General features: G+C 43.1%; 1 protein-coding gene across 4 annotated transcripts in view; it reads right to left on the reverse strand.

Moving 5' to 3' along the window:
- Positions 1-15,145, reverse strand: part of GIGYF2 (GRB10 interacting GYF protein 2) — a 169,083-nt gene that overhangs the window by 100,091 nt on the left and 53,847 nt on the right. The window lies entirely within an intron of this gene.

A 15,145-nucleotide genomic window follows, 5' to 3' on the forward strand; every position in this document is an offset into this window, starting at 1 on the left:
ACTTTAGAAAGCCTCATTTACATAAACACAAAAATGGTCATAACGGCCAAAAATGCTCGTTTTTTAAAAATAAAAACGTTACTGTAATCTACATTGCAGCGCCGATCTGCTGCAATAACAGATAGGGGTTGCAAAATCTGGTGACAGAGCCTCTTTAAAGAGGCTCTGTCACCAGATTCTGAAATCCCTATCTCCTATTGCATGTGATCGGCGCTGCAATGTAGATTACAGTAACGTTTTTTGTTTTTTTTTAAACGATCATTTTTGGCTAAATTATGAGCAATTTATATTTATGCAAATGAGTGTTTCTAATGGACAACTGGGCGTGTATTGTGTTTTTAGCAACTGAGCGTGTTTACTTCTTTCACTGCACAATCTCACTGTGCTGTGGATCATGCTGGGCTGGAACAATGAGAAGTGTTGGACACTGATTAGTCACTGATTGGTCAGCCTCATACACTCCTCTGTACAACGCCCAGTTGGTAAAAAGTAAAAACACGCCCAGTTGTCCATTGAGAAACTCATTAGCATAAATCTAAACTATCTCATAACTTGCTCAAAAATGATCGTTTTTCAAAATAAAAACCACTGCGGTTATCTACATTACAGCGCCGATCAGATTATGTAGGAGATAGGGCACTTATAATCTGGTGACAGAGCCTCTTTAATTAGGCCTAGATGTGAGCATCTACTCCCCTATAAACTTAGTTGTAGCATAAGGGGAAGGCACTCGTTTAGGGGTCATCTTTGTCTAAGTGTCATATTGTCAAAGTGTCCTGGAAGTTATACATGGCACTGAAGACAGGATAAGAGAGAGATAATTTATGTGCGCTAAACATACAAACTTGCTTACATTATAATTATTACATTAGACTTATTTGTTTCCTACGACAAAACCATCACACCAGGTTTACTGCCTCACATATCATTGTAGCTGTTTGTTTACAATCCTACTGTCCATTTATGCTGAACTCGATCCACATCAGTCCCTCTCTCCTTCCCTCACCCATGTACAGCTCCCATGCACTAGTGACTTTCCTGAATCGCTTTACACCATTTCATCCCACTGCTCAACACCAAAGTCACTCTCATAAATCTATGAACCATCTGCTGTCTCTCTCCATTCTCCTGCTATTAGTTGCAAAGGACATCTCTCCTAACCCTGGTCCTCCCTTTTTTTCTGCCAAGTTCAACCCCTTACCTGCCACATATAGTAACCCTGCTAATCTTCTTACCATTCCTTGTACGTCTTCTCCTGTCTCTTTTAAATGTGTGATCTGGAACTCTCGGTCCGTGTGCAACAAACTCATGACTTATTCATGACTTATTCCTTTCTAACACTCTCAACCTCCTGGCTATTACAGAAACATGGCTACACCTGTCTGACACTGCTTCCTCTGCTGCTCTATCTTATGGTGGTCTCCAGTTCTCTTATGCCCCCAGACCTGAGAACAGGCAGGGTGGAGGAGTAGGTATACTTCTTTCCCCACACTGTACTTTCCAGGTCATTCCCCCTGGTCCCCTCGCTCACATTTCCCTCTTTTGAAGTCCACACTCTCAAACGCTTTCACCCATTCTCCCTCCGAGTGGCAGTTGTCTATGGCCCCATAGGCTCACCCCGCCAATTCCTGGATCATTTTGCTGCCTGGCTTCCACAAATCTTATCTGAAATACCAACTCTCATCATGAGTGACTTTAACATACCCATTTATAACCCAATCTCTTCATCTACCTCCTAGTTTCTATCTTTAACCTCCTCCCTAGCTCTGTCACAACTAACAAACTCTCTCCTACACAAGAAGAAGGGCATTCGCTTGACCTGGTCTTCACCAGTCTCTGCTCAGTTTCTGACTTTAATAATTCTCCTCTCCTGCTCTCTGATCCCAACCTTCTCTCCTTTACTATCACAAATGCTCTGCCACCTAAAAACATGCCTACCCATCAGACATACAGAAAACTACATACCATTAATACTCAGCAACTCATAGACAGTCTACAGATCACATTGTCCCCTATCTCTTCCCTCTCCTGTCCCAATCTAAGGGTATGTGCACACGATAGCTGCCTTTTACGGCTGAAATTACAGACTGTTTTCAGGAAAACACAGCTGCGTCGTTTCAGACGTAATTGCTCCTCCTCGCATTATGCGAGGCGTCTTTGACGGCCGTACATTTGAGCTGTTCTTAATTGAATTCAATGAAAAACGGCTCAAATTACGTCCAAAGAAGTGTCCTGCACTTCTTTGACGAGGCAGTTGTAAATGACAGGTCGTCGGCACAGTACGTCGGCAAACCCTTTCAAATGAATGGGCAGATGTTTGCCGACGTATTGGAGCCGTATTTTCAGGCGTAAATCGAGGCATAATACGCCTCGTTTACGCCTGAAAATAGGTCGTGTGAACCCAGCCTAAAAGTAACACTCTTTGGATGAAGCAGCCCCCCACTGCACTCCGAACCACCCAGCAAAGACGTCCACAACCCTGGCGCACACCTCAATCCCACTTTTTGTGGGATGTGCCGAACGTCTGTGGAGAAAAATCGCACTTGTCAGCAGACTTCCTCCATTACAAATTTATGCTGAGAACTTACAACTCTGCCCTTCACAGAGCCAAATAATTCTATTTCACTTCTCTCATCTGCACACGATCTGATAATCCAAAACGCCTCTGATACTTTTCACTCCCTCCTTAGTCCTAAAGTGCAGACGCCAATTACAGATCTCCGTGCTGAAGACCTGGTCACTTATTTTAAAGTTAAAATTGACAACATCCGGCATGATATCTCCAAGTCCCTTAGTAACATCGATCCCCTTCCCTCCCGCACTCCCTCTTCTTCTATTATTGGGTCAATGCTGAAAGCGAAGAAGTCTCTAGGCTCCTCTTCTTCTCGTCCTACAACCTGCCCTAGTGACCCTATCCCCTCACACCTCGTCCAGTCCCTCTCCCCAGCTGTCAAAATATTTTACCTCTCTCTTTCTTCCGGAATCTTTCCCTCCTCTTTTAAAACATGCCATTATAAACCCATTACTGAAAAAACAACTCTTGACCCATCCAGCGCTGCTAACTACCGACCAGTCTCTAATCTCCCCTTCAACTCTAAACTCCTGGAACACTTGGTCTACCCTCGCCTTATCCGCTATCTCTCTGCTAACTCCATTCTAAACCCCTTACAATCTGGTTTCCGCACTCTACACTCCACAGAAACTGCCCTTACTAAAGTCTCAAACGATCTCTTGGCGGCTAAATCTAATGGCAAATACTCTCTACTGATTCTTCTGGATCTCTCTGCAGTCTTTGACACTGTAGACCACAAACTTCTACTTAACATGCTCCACTCTATTGGCCTTAAAGACACGGCTCTCTATTGGTTTTCTTCCTATCTCTCTGACCGCTCGTTCAGTGTGTCGTTTGCGGGTTCTACTTCTCCTCTTCCCCCTGCTATTGGGGTTCCTCAGGGATCAGTCCTAGGTCCGCTCCTCTCTTCTCTCTACACAGCCCCTATTGGACAAACCATCAGCAGATTTGGCTTCTAGTACCATCTCTACGCTGAAAAGGAATGCCTGCAGGCAAACAAAACCCTATTTCCTGACTACCCAATAAATGATAAGGATAAAGTAGAAGTTTACAACTTTTATTAAGCTACGTGTAGCAAGACAAACTATACACATAAATTTTAAAAATTTCACTGCCACAGACCGAAGTCAGTATAACAGCTGGAGAACCCAGCCGAGTATCAGAGAGTTACGGTGTATGCCGAGTGTCGGCAAACAGTCAGTGCAAAGACACCAATGCCTCTATTAGTATGATAGATACGGCTGAGGCAGGGATTAAAAATTCAATACAGCCCCCCCGACATGTTTCGCTAACTAGTAGCGTCCTCAGGGGTACATGGGGCTAATGGCGGCGCCGCGAGAAAACTGCTCCTCTTATGGGAGTGTAGAATGACGAGAGGTGGGTGTGTGGATGACCGCCAATCAGGTGAAGCTAAACATCGGAAGCAGCAGGAGAGAGCATCATCCCCCTGCCCTCAAAAGAGGGATACCCATTGGCCAATACCTGCGGGCCAGACGCAATTGCTCTGATGAGCAATCTTTTCAGAGGGAGTGTGATGGTCTCTACAAAAAATTTTTGGCAAGAGGTTACCTGAAAAAGTGGTTACATAGGGCATATGCCAGGGCTAGGGCGTCTCTTAGATCTGATCTACTTTCCGATGGTGTTGCTAGGTCTGCATTGTCAACGACTTCTGGTGCCATCCGCTGTATTGGCACGTTCGATGTCTGCTCCTCCCAAGTTGTTGGAGTATTGAAGAAGCATTGGTCTATTCTTACTGCTGACCCTGACCTAAAAGAGGCAATCCCTGCCAATCCCGCCATTACCTATCGTAGGGGCAAAAATCTACGTGATCTTCTAGTGCATAGTCATTTTTCATCAACCCCTTCACGGGCCCCTCCCACCTGGTTGAAATCACCTGTCACGGGTTTTCATCCCTGTGGCAGGTGTTCCTTCTGCCCACTGATGCCTAGAGTTAAGAGTTTTACCAATCCTCTTGACGGCAGGTCCTATGACATTAAACAATTTCTCAACTGTCAGAGTGGTGGAGTTGTGTATCTGGCTAGATGTCCTTGCCCTAAACTTTATGTGGGCAAAACTCTGCAGGAATTGAGGAGAAGGGTGTCCAGACATCTTAGTACCATCAACCTTAAGGAAGACACCACTCTTGCCAGACATATGCATAGGTATCACCCTGATAATCCGAAGCTGCTCCAATTTTGGGGCATTGCACAGTTGAAGTTGGGACCTAGGGCAGGCAATTTGGACCGTAGGCTTCTACAGGAGGAGGCACGGTGGATTCACCGTCTCGGCTCCATGACCCCTCAAGGTCTTAACGAGGGTTTCACATTTAGTGCATTTCTGTGAGTTCTTCTGCGCTTCCCTTTATGACTCTGTATGGATTCATTTGTATTATACTTTATTTGTCTTTATTGTCTCGGTCTCTTGGCTGCCTTTATCGGTACCATCTCTTTATTGTTGGTCTCCTGACAAGGGGGCTTTATGATTATGTATGTATGCATTTCTGTATATATATTTATATAACTTGATCCACTATTCGTACGTGACCTAACTATACATATCATACGCTTGGCGGCTCTTTCTCTTTTTCTGTTCTATTATTATTTATAGATGTAGATGTATCTAATGCTATTATTTTATTATTTACTATTAATTTTCATGACTACTCCTGAGGTGGCTGTTTGGATGAGCAGTTGCTACCGATTGGCCTTCCTAAAAAGAGTGTGTTTTACATATTCGAACTGTGAAGGACACTTGGGCACTCTGCCTTTTATATGGCATTACACTAGACCTGTACATATATAAATCAGTCGGGTGAGGGAATTCTCGGCTTTATGCTTTGTGCGATATGTTCATGGTGGCTGTCAGCTGTTTGTTGCACTAAGTTCGATTTTGCTCCTATAGCGCATGCGCCGATCCTCTGGTCCCTGCTATGCTCTCGCCCTGTTCGGCCCTGCTCTAAGTCCCCTGGCCGCTTTACTGCGCAGGCGTGCCGTTTTTCAAATATCCCGGCACCTTGTCTTTACTACGGCGCAGTCTATGGGCTGTTATGGGTTGTTCATCACCTGGCCTCCCATTGGTTGCTTGCTCTCTCCTGCTGCTTCCGATGTTTAGCTTCACCTGATTGGCGGTCATCCACACACCCACCTCTCGTCATTCTACACTCCCATAAGAGGAGCAGTTTTCTCGCGGCGCCGCCATTAGCCCCATGTACCCCTGAGGACGCTACTAGTTAGCGAAACATGTCGGGGGGGCTGTATTGAATTTTTAATCCCTGCCTCAGCCGTATCTATCATACTAATAGAGGCATTGGTGTCTTTGCACTGACTGTTTGCCGACACTCGGCATACACCGTAACTCTCTGATACTCGGCTGGGTTCTCCAGCTGTTATACTGACTTCGGTCTGTGGCAGTGAAATTTTTAAAATTTATGTGTATAGTTTGTCTTGCTACACGTAGCTTAATAAAAGTTGTAAACTTCTACTTTATCCTTATCATTTATTGGGTAGTCAGGAAATAGGGTTTTGTTTGCCTGCAGGCATTCCTTTTCTGACTATATATTGCACCCGCTGACTACCCAGGGTCAAACTTGTGTTGTTTGTCATCTCTACGCTGATGACACCCAATTATATGCCTCTTCCCATGACATCACCCCTGCTCTAATACAGAACACAAGTGATTGTCTGTCCGCTGTCTCTAACATCATGTCCTCTCTCTATCTGAAACTGAATCTTTCCAAAACTGAGCTCCTTGTGTTCCCACTATCTACTAACCTCCCTAAACCTGATGTCTCCATCTCAGAGTGTGGCACTACCATAACTCCTAGGCAGCACACCCGATGTCTCGGGGTTATTTTTGACTAAGATCTTTCCTTTACTTCACACATCCAATCACTTTCACGCTCCAGTCATTTTCACCTCAACAACATCTCCAGAATCCGCCCTTTTCTTACTGTGGAAACAGCCAAAACTCTCATTGTCGCTCTGATTCACTCGTCTTGATTACTGTAACTCATTACTAATCTGTCTTCCATTCACTAAACTCTGCCCTCTCCAATCTATCCATAATGCAGCAGCCAGGATCATCTATCTGACCAACCGCTACACCAACGTCTCTACCCTCTGCCAGTCACTACACTGGTTACCCACACCCTTCAGAATGAAACAAACTCATTACTCTCACCCACAAAGCTCTCCACTGTGCTGCACCTCCTTACATCTCCTCCCTCATCTCGGTCTACCACCCTACTCGCGCTCTATGTACTGTCGTCAACCTTAGATTAACATCCACCATAATCCGAACCTCCCACTACGGTCTCCAGGATTTTTCTCGTGCTGCACCAGTTCTCTGGAATGTGCTACCCCTAACAATCAGACTAATTCCCAACATCCCCAGTTTTAAACGTGCCCTGAAAACACATCTTTTTAGACAGGCCCTCTAACATTCCCTAATCAGACTACATTCCCTGGCCCCCCTTTTACATTAGTCATGAGAACTTATCCCCTTCATTCAGCAGTCTCCCCCACACTTCTTGAACCCCAATACACTTTATGTCTGTCATACACAAACACTGGCTGGCGACCGGTTCATGCAGCTTTATTTGTATCACCCCATATGTATGATGGCTGGACCATTGTACCTAAGCATTTGTCACATTTTGTCTCTCCCATATTTCCGCAGATTGTAAGCTCTTGTGACCAGGGTCCTCACTCCTCGTTTGAAGTGATGAATAGACATCGCTTCCTGGCTGGAGGTGATGTCTATTCACTCCCAAGACACTTCGGTAAAGTTAATATGGGAGTATGCGACTGCGCAGCGTGATCTCGCGAGATCACGCTGTGTTGCGAGTATTGCTACAAATAAATGGAGAGAAGTGTATGACGCTGATTGGTCACTGATTGGTCAGCGTCATACACTTCTCTTCACAACGCCCAGTTGGTAAAAAAGTAAAAACACGCTCAGTTGTCTATTAAGAAACTAATTAGCATAAATCTAAAATTGTGCATAACTTGCTCAAAATTGATTGTTTTTCAAAATAAAAAACACTTATCTACATTACAGCGCCGATCACATTATGTAGGAGATAGGGCACTTATAGTGTGGTGACAGAGCCTCTTTAACCCCTTCCCGACGCAGCCCGTTTTCAGATTTTCATTTCTTTCCTCCCCACCTTCCAAAAGCCATAACGTCTTTATGTTTCCGTCGATATAGTACTATGAGGGCTTGATTTTTGCAGGACGAGTTGTAGTTTTTCGTAGCACCATTTATTTTGCCATATGATGTACTAGGAAACGGGGAAAAAATTATTTGTGGGGTCGAAGATGAAAAAAAAACAGCGATTCCTCTATGATTTTTGGCGCGCCATTTTTATGGAATTCACTGTGCAATTAAAACATCATGTTAACTTTATTCTGTGGGTCAATACGATTACGGCGATACCAAATATACATTGTTTTTTCTATATTTTACTACTTCTACAAGTAAAAACATAAGTGTAAAAAAGAAAATTTATTTTGTGTCGCCAAATTCCGAGAGCCATAACTTTTTTATTTTTCCGTTGATTAAGTGGTATTAGGGCATATTTTTTGCGAGATAAGCTGTAGTTTTTAATAATACCATTTTGGTGTTTACAATTTTTTATTTTTTTTTACCGTGTGGGTTAAATAATGATATATGTAATAGTTCAGACTTTTACGGACGCGGCGATACCAATTATGTTTATTTTTTACTATACTCTAGGGGGAAAATGTTTTGTTTTTTTTTAACTTTTAATTTAAATTTAATTTATTTTATTTTTACACAAAAAAAAAACAACTTTATTTAACAAATTTTTACTTTTTTTATTAATCCCCACAGGGGACTTCAACCAGCGATCGTTAGTAATACTAATGTATTGCAGTATATCTTAAGTCTGACAGGCAACTATTAAGCCCTAATAAAGGCAGGGCTTAACCCTTTCCCGACCGATGACGAAAATGAACGTCATGGTCGGCTGCTAGATCGCGCATCTTGACGTTCATTTTCGTCAGTATTTAAAACTGTCACTCTGTGTAAACACAGAGTGACAAGCCCGCGCTGACAGCTGTCCTAGACAGCTGTCACATCAGCCTTGCCGGTCATCGGACCATCGCCGCTGCTTTCGGCAATTAACCCCTTAAGTGCGGTGACTGATTGCCGTCGCCGCATTTAAGTGGTTTGAAGCATATCGGCAGCCCCCACGACGTGATTGTGGGGGCTGCCGATGCTTGTTGTGGCAATAGGAGGCTAGACAATAGCCTCCAGGTTGCCATGTACGGAAGCCTCGGAGGAGCAGCCTCCGGCCGGTCGTCCTCGGCTTCCTGTCAGAGTGACAGTTATGTCACAATGACAGAGTACATTACACTACGTGTATAGTGTTATCGCTGCTAGAGTACATCAAAGCTGCAAGTCTCGTAGTCCCCTAGTGGGACAAGTAAAAAAAAAGTAAAATAAGTAATAAATGTTTTTAAAAAAACAAAGTGGAAAAATGCGTTATAAGTTCTATAAACACACAAAATGCTTTTTTTTCCTATAATAAGACTTTTATTATAGAAAAAAAAATTAACACGTTAAAAAAGTACACATTTGTTATCACCGCGTTCGTGACGACCCCAACTATAAAACTATGTTATTTTTCCCGCACGATGAACACCTCAAAAAAAATCAATTAAAAAATACGACAGAATCGCAATTTTTTTGGTCACCACCCCTCTCTAAATAAAGAATAAAAAGTGATCAAAAAGTCGCATGCACCCAAAAATAGTACCAATAAAAACTTCAATCCGTCCCGCAAAAAACTAAAACCTTAAACAGCTTTTTTGACTGAAAAATAAAAAAATTATGGCTCTCAGAATATGGTGACAGAGAAAATTTTTTTTTTATAAATAAGTGATTTTATTGTGCAAACGCTAAAAAAAACGGAAAAAAAAAAAACCTATATACATATGGTATCGCCGTAATCGTACCAACTCGCAGAATAAAGTAAAAATGCCATTTATAGCGTACGGTGAACGCCGCAAAAAAAAAAACTTCGGAATTCCTGGTTTTTGGTCACCCGGCTTGCAAAAAAATGGAATAAAAAGTGATCAAAAAAATCGGATGTAGCCCAAAATGGTACCAATGAAAACTACAGATTGTCCCGCAACAAATAAGCCCTCACACAGCTCCGGTGGTGAAAAAATAAAAAAGTTCTGGCTTTCAGAATATGGCGATGCAAAATGTGCAGAGTGTTCCAAAAGCGGATAAGATCGGGCACCATTTATCAGTGCGTCACAGGCCACACATCTATGAATTATTATTTACCGCATTATTATACCCTCTTATTATGCCCTGATGTTCTCCGCACAGTTTACATATGCCCCCACATTATAAACTGAAATACCAGCAAAACCCCAAACAGAACAATTACCAAGCAAAATCTGCACTCCAAAAGCCAAATGGTGCTCCCTTCCTTCTGAGCCCTGCAGCATAGGATGATGCCACACGGCCCCCTGTATAGGATGATGCCACACGGCCCCCTGTATAGGATGATGCCACACACCTCCCTGTATATGACACACAGCTCGACATGAATGCCCTACATACTCACCGATGCAGCTCGTCTTCACACGTGGTTTCTCGTCTTCACGGGATCTGCGGAGGCGGCGCCATGACGTCATCGCGTCGCCTTTGCAGAACCCAGGAAGACGAGAGACCACACCTGAAAAGGCCAACGCTGCATCGGTGAGTATTATCGCGCCGCCAATAGCCAGAAAGGGAACTAGTAGTTCCATTGCTAATCCCCATGTCACAGATCAGTTTTTAACGGTTGTTACATGTATGGACAGCTGTTAAAAACGGATCCATTGACTTGAAAATGGCCAAAAATAAGACATGTTCTATTTTTTGACGCCCATTATTCATGGGCCGTTAAAAAAACGACCATGGGACTACACCCATAGAACATCATTGTTCTGAAAACGGGCATTAAAGGAACGGCTGTCACACGGCCATTTTTCACGGTCATGTGAATAAGGCCTAACTCTCAAAAAAACAAGACAAATAGAACAAGTTTTGACTTCCTACTTTACTGAAAATACCACGACGGATGTCTCACTTGGCACCATATGGGAAGCACATAAAACTGTGATTAGGGGAGGTCTGATTAGAATAGGGTCACACATGAAACGAGAACGCAATAGAGAAGTGGATAACCTGTTGTCTCAAATTGCTGATTTGGAGAGTAGACAAAACATTCTCTAGCCCAGGGAGCCCTCTCTGACCTAATCCTGTGTAGAGAAAAATTAAGACAATGTCTGAGTCTTCGTACGGCAAAGGCGTACGTTACCTCGTCAGACAAATATTATATGCATGGCAATAAGAGTAGCAAACTTATGGCATATTTAGCAAAAAAGACACAACAAAATAGCTTTACCAAAATACAAGCGACATCTGGTACTCTTGTTGAAGGTATGCCAGACATTGCCAATGAGTTTTGCTTCTTTTATCAGTCATTATATGACTTGAGGCCAAAAGAATCTCCCCCTACACTCCAAGAGAGCTTCTTTGGTCACATCTTTCCTAGATTCACTTGTGTTACCGACTCTCACGGAAAGTCACAAAGCCATTCTGATATCTCCATTCACAGTACAGGAGCTCAATAGTGGATCATCAGCAATGCCCACAGGAAAGTCTCCAGGCCCAGATGGTCGGCCGGCCTCCTATTACAAAAAATGTAAAGATATACTATTGCCCTTCTATTTGAAACTCCCTGGACAACAAACACAATCCCCCCCCCCCCCCCAAACGTTGGAGGCGAATATTACTGTCATACCCAAAGAGGGGAAGGACTTGACTTAGGACATTATTATATGTAGATGTCAAACTCTTTGCAAAGCTTTTGGCTAACACTTGGTTGGTCCTGAACAGAAAGGCTTTAAGGGCAGAGAGAGTAAGCATAACACCACCCGTGTCACGCATATACTCCAATAGACTCGGTCTAGAAATATTCCATTGGTGTGGTTAGCCACAGATTTTGAAAAGGCATTCAACTGGGTGGATTGGACTTTTATTACGTGGGTGCTGACTCGCTTTGGATTTTCTCAGGCATTTATACACAAGATAATGTCCTTGTATACCAACCCAAGTGCGAAAGTTAGGGTGAATGGACAGCTTTCTAAACGCTTTCTTATAAGAAATGAGACCAGACAAGGGTGCCCCCTCTCAGCGCTACTGTAGATCTGGACTATAGAGACCTTGTTACAGCGATTGAGACAAGAACCACTCCTGGTGGGAGTGAGAATAGGTAATCGTACACACACTGTGGCCGCTTTCGCGGATGACCTGCTTATATTTATTACTAACCAAACCACAGCATTGGATAAGCTGGCAGCAATTTTTCAGCAGTATGGAGATTTGTCAAACTTCAAAATTAACTCTGAATGAACGCCAAATCCGAAGTCTTGTGTGAGTCGTGTCCCCAGACACTCATGTCAACATTACAACACATCGCCTTTTCCCCTACGATCAGACCACGTTAAATATTTGGGAACCATGTTGACCCCATCTCCAAAGTCCTGGTACCGGAATAACTATGTTCCTTTAATTTCACATATAAAAAACACCATTGGCTCCAGGAAGATTCCATACATCTCATGGATAGGTAGAACAAACCTACTTAAGATGATAATACTGCCGAAAATCCTGTACCTTTTTTGGACCATGCCTATTCCCCTCCGACAAACCTTCTTTACCTCCATGAAAAGGATGTTCTCTAAATAGATCTGGAATGGTGCTAGACCTCGGATAGCGTACCGCATACTTACACTACCAAAAAAATCTGGGGGAATTGGGCTACCATACGTAGAGACGTACTACCATTCGGTGCAATTAACATGGATTATAGACTGGTTCGATCAGTCCACACCTAAAATTGGGGAGGAAGCCACGATAGGTCTTCCGTTAACATCTCTGTTGTGGATGGACAACTCAAAGACAGCAGCACTTTATCTAGCGAAAAACCTGCTTACATCGGCCAACATTCAGACGTGGTTGACTAATAAGCATGTAAAAACCCTGTATCAAATCCCCTCGTCACGGATGTCTATTTGCGATCTGGTAATGTCCCAAACTAAATATTCAGTAGGGATTGCGCTACTTTACGTAAGCAGCGTTTGGTGGCACGTATGACTCCATCCTGAGGGATGGCGCAGTACATACCTATCAGGAGCTGAGGGATTCCCCAGGGATTGCCTCTATTAACTTCCTCACCTATTTCCATCTTAAACAGTGTTATCTAGAGGTGCTTAAGCGTGATTCCTATGGACATTCAGAGACATGGCTAGAGACACTTACTTTTGGGCAGACCACCTAAGAAAACAATCTCCCTTTTATATACTAATCTTCTAAAAATGTATAACACGGAGAAATAATTAAATCTGACCTTCACGGAAAAAGAGATAGGGGAAATTTACAAGAATTCTAGCGGTTTCTAGTTGTTTTAAAATTCAGGAATCCACATATAAACTCACTACCAGATGGTATAAAAACCCCTGGGTCTTGAGCAGAATTTATCAGGGCAGCTCTCCACTATGCTGGAGATGCCACAAAACAACGGGTACATACCTCCATATATGGTGGGAATGTAAAAAGATGGCTCCATTCTGGGTTTCTATACAGTCCCTGTTGAACAGTATAGCCCAATCTTCTATTACCATAGACCCCTGCCTGATATTCCTAAACATACAGTCACCCTCTACGGAGGTCAAACCTGGAGTGCTTTGGACACAATTAATTGATGTGGCTAAGGCGCTTATACCGCTTTATTGGAAAACCGATACAGCCCCCCCAATTAGACATTGGCTTAGGAAAGGGGCTCAACTAGCAAGGATGGAGGAGCTTTCCCATATAGCTACAGCTTCTTTCACTGCACAATCACACTGTAACAATCACACTGTGCAGTGAAAGAAGCTGGGCCGGAACAATGAGAAGTGTATGACGCTGATTGGTCACTGATTGGTCAGAGTCATACACTCCTCTGTACAACGCCCACTTGGTCTAAAGTAAAAACACGCCCAGTAGTCTATTAAGAAACTAATTAGCATAAATCAAAAATTGCTCATAACTTGGTCAAAAATGATAGTTTTTCAAAAATAAAAACCACTGTTATCTACATTACAGCGCCGATGAGATTATGTAGGAGATAGGGCATTTATAATCTGGTGACAGAGCCTCTTTAAGGGATTAAAGGGGACGTCCATTCCCAAAGAATTGATGGCCTATCCTCAGGCCATCAGTATGTGATCGGTTGGAGTCCGATTCCCGGAACCCTGGCTGATTAGCTGTTTTGAAGGGGATGCAGTGCTCGTACCAGCGTTGCTTCCCCTAAATTACGGTCACTGCTCGTACTGTGAATCGCCGACACACTTGTAGTGGCGGTTTACAGTATTACAGCATTCTCCTATTCATTTTAATGGGAGCAGACTAATACTGTGAAGCACCGCTACAAGTGTGTCAGCGATTCACAATGTAAGCAGTAAAAGGAAACTAAGGGGAAGCAGTGTTCGTACAAGCGCTGCAGCCCCTTCAAAACAGCTGATCGGCAGGTGTGCCCCGGGAGTCTGACCCCAACTGATCAGATATTGATGGCCTCTCCTGAGGATAGGACATTGATTTTTTGGGCCTGGACAATCCCTTTAATTGTCTGCACAGAGCTTGTTCTGGTAATTCACATTCTGGGAAAGGCAGGCTTTATAAAAGGGACAGTATGGTAATCTTATGCATGAAAAACGAGCTGCCCTACTGAATTATAGGAGATCGAAACTGTTGAGACGTCTGTCAGTAAGAATGCTGAATGTTTTCAATTGCAACTAAAATATTTGTGAATGCAGCTCTGAACTATAATAAAAGGTTGTAACTAAAGATGAGAGAAGACATGGTTCAGTGTACATACAAAAGTTAAAAAACATTGTAAATGGAGTATCTCTAAATAAACTGTAAAATGTCATTTTAAAGAGGCTCTGTCACCACATTATAAGTGCCCTATTTATATTTCCTATATAATGTGATCGGCGCTGTAATGTCGGTAACAGCAGTGTTTTTTATTTAGAAAAACGATAAATTTTCACCAAGTTATGACCTATTTTAGCTTTATGCTAATGACTTTCTTAATGCCCAACTGGGCGTGCTATTACTTTTCACCAAGTGGGTGATGTGGAGAGAAGTGTATGACGCTGACCAATCAGTAACGTTACTCGGGATCACGCTTGCCGTTATTTACAGCATGATCTCAAGTAAGTGACACAGATTAACGTTAACGAAGTGTCGGGAGTGTTTAATAGACATCGCGTCCTGGCTGGAAGCGATGTCTATTTGCTCTCCAGACACTTCAGTAACGTTAATGTGAGTGTAAGTGACAGCACACGCTGTGCTGATTACATGAATGGAGAGAAGTGTATGACGCTGATTGGTCAGCCTCATACACTGCTCTCCACAACACCCACTTGGTCAAAAGTAAAAGCACGCCCAGTTGGGCATTAAGAAAGTCATTAGCATAAATCTAAAATAGGTCATAACTTGGTG

This window comes from Rhinoderma darwinii, chromosome 4, assembly GCF_050947455.1.
Source record: "Rhinoderma darwinii isolate aRhiDar2 chromosome 4, aRhiDar2.hap1, whole genome shotgun sequence".
Lineage (NCBI taxonomy): Eukaryota > Metazoa > Chordata > Amphibia > Anura > Rhinodermatidae > Rhinoderma > Rhinoderma darwinii.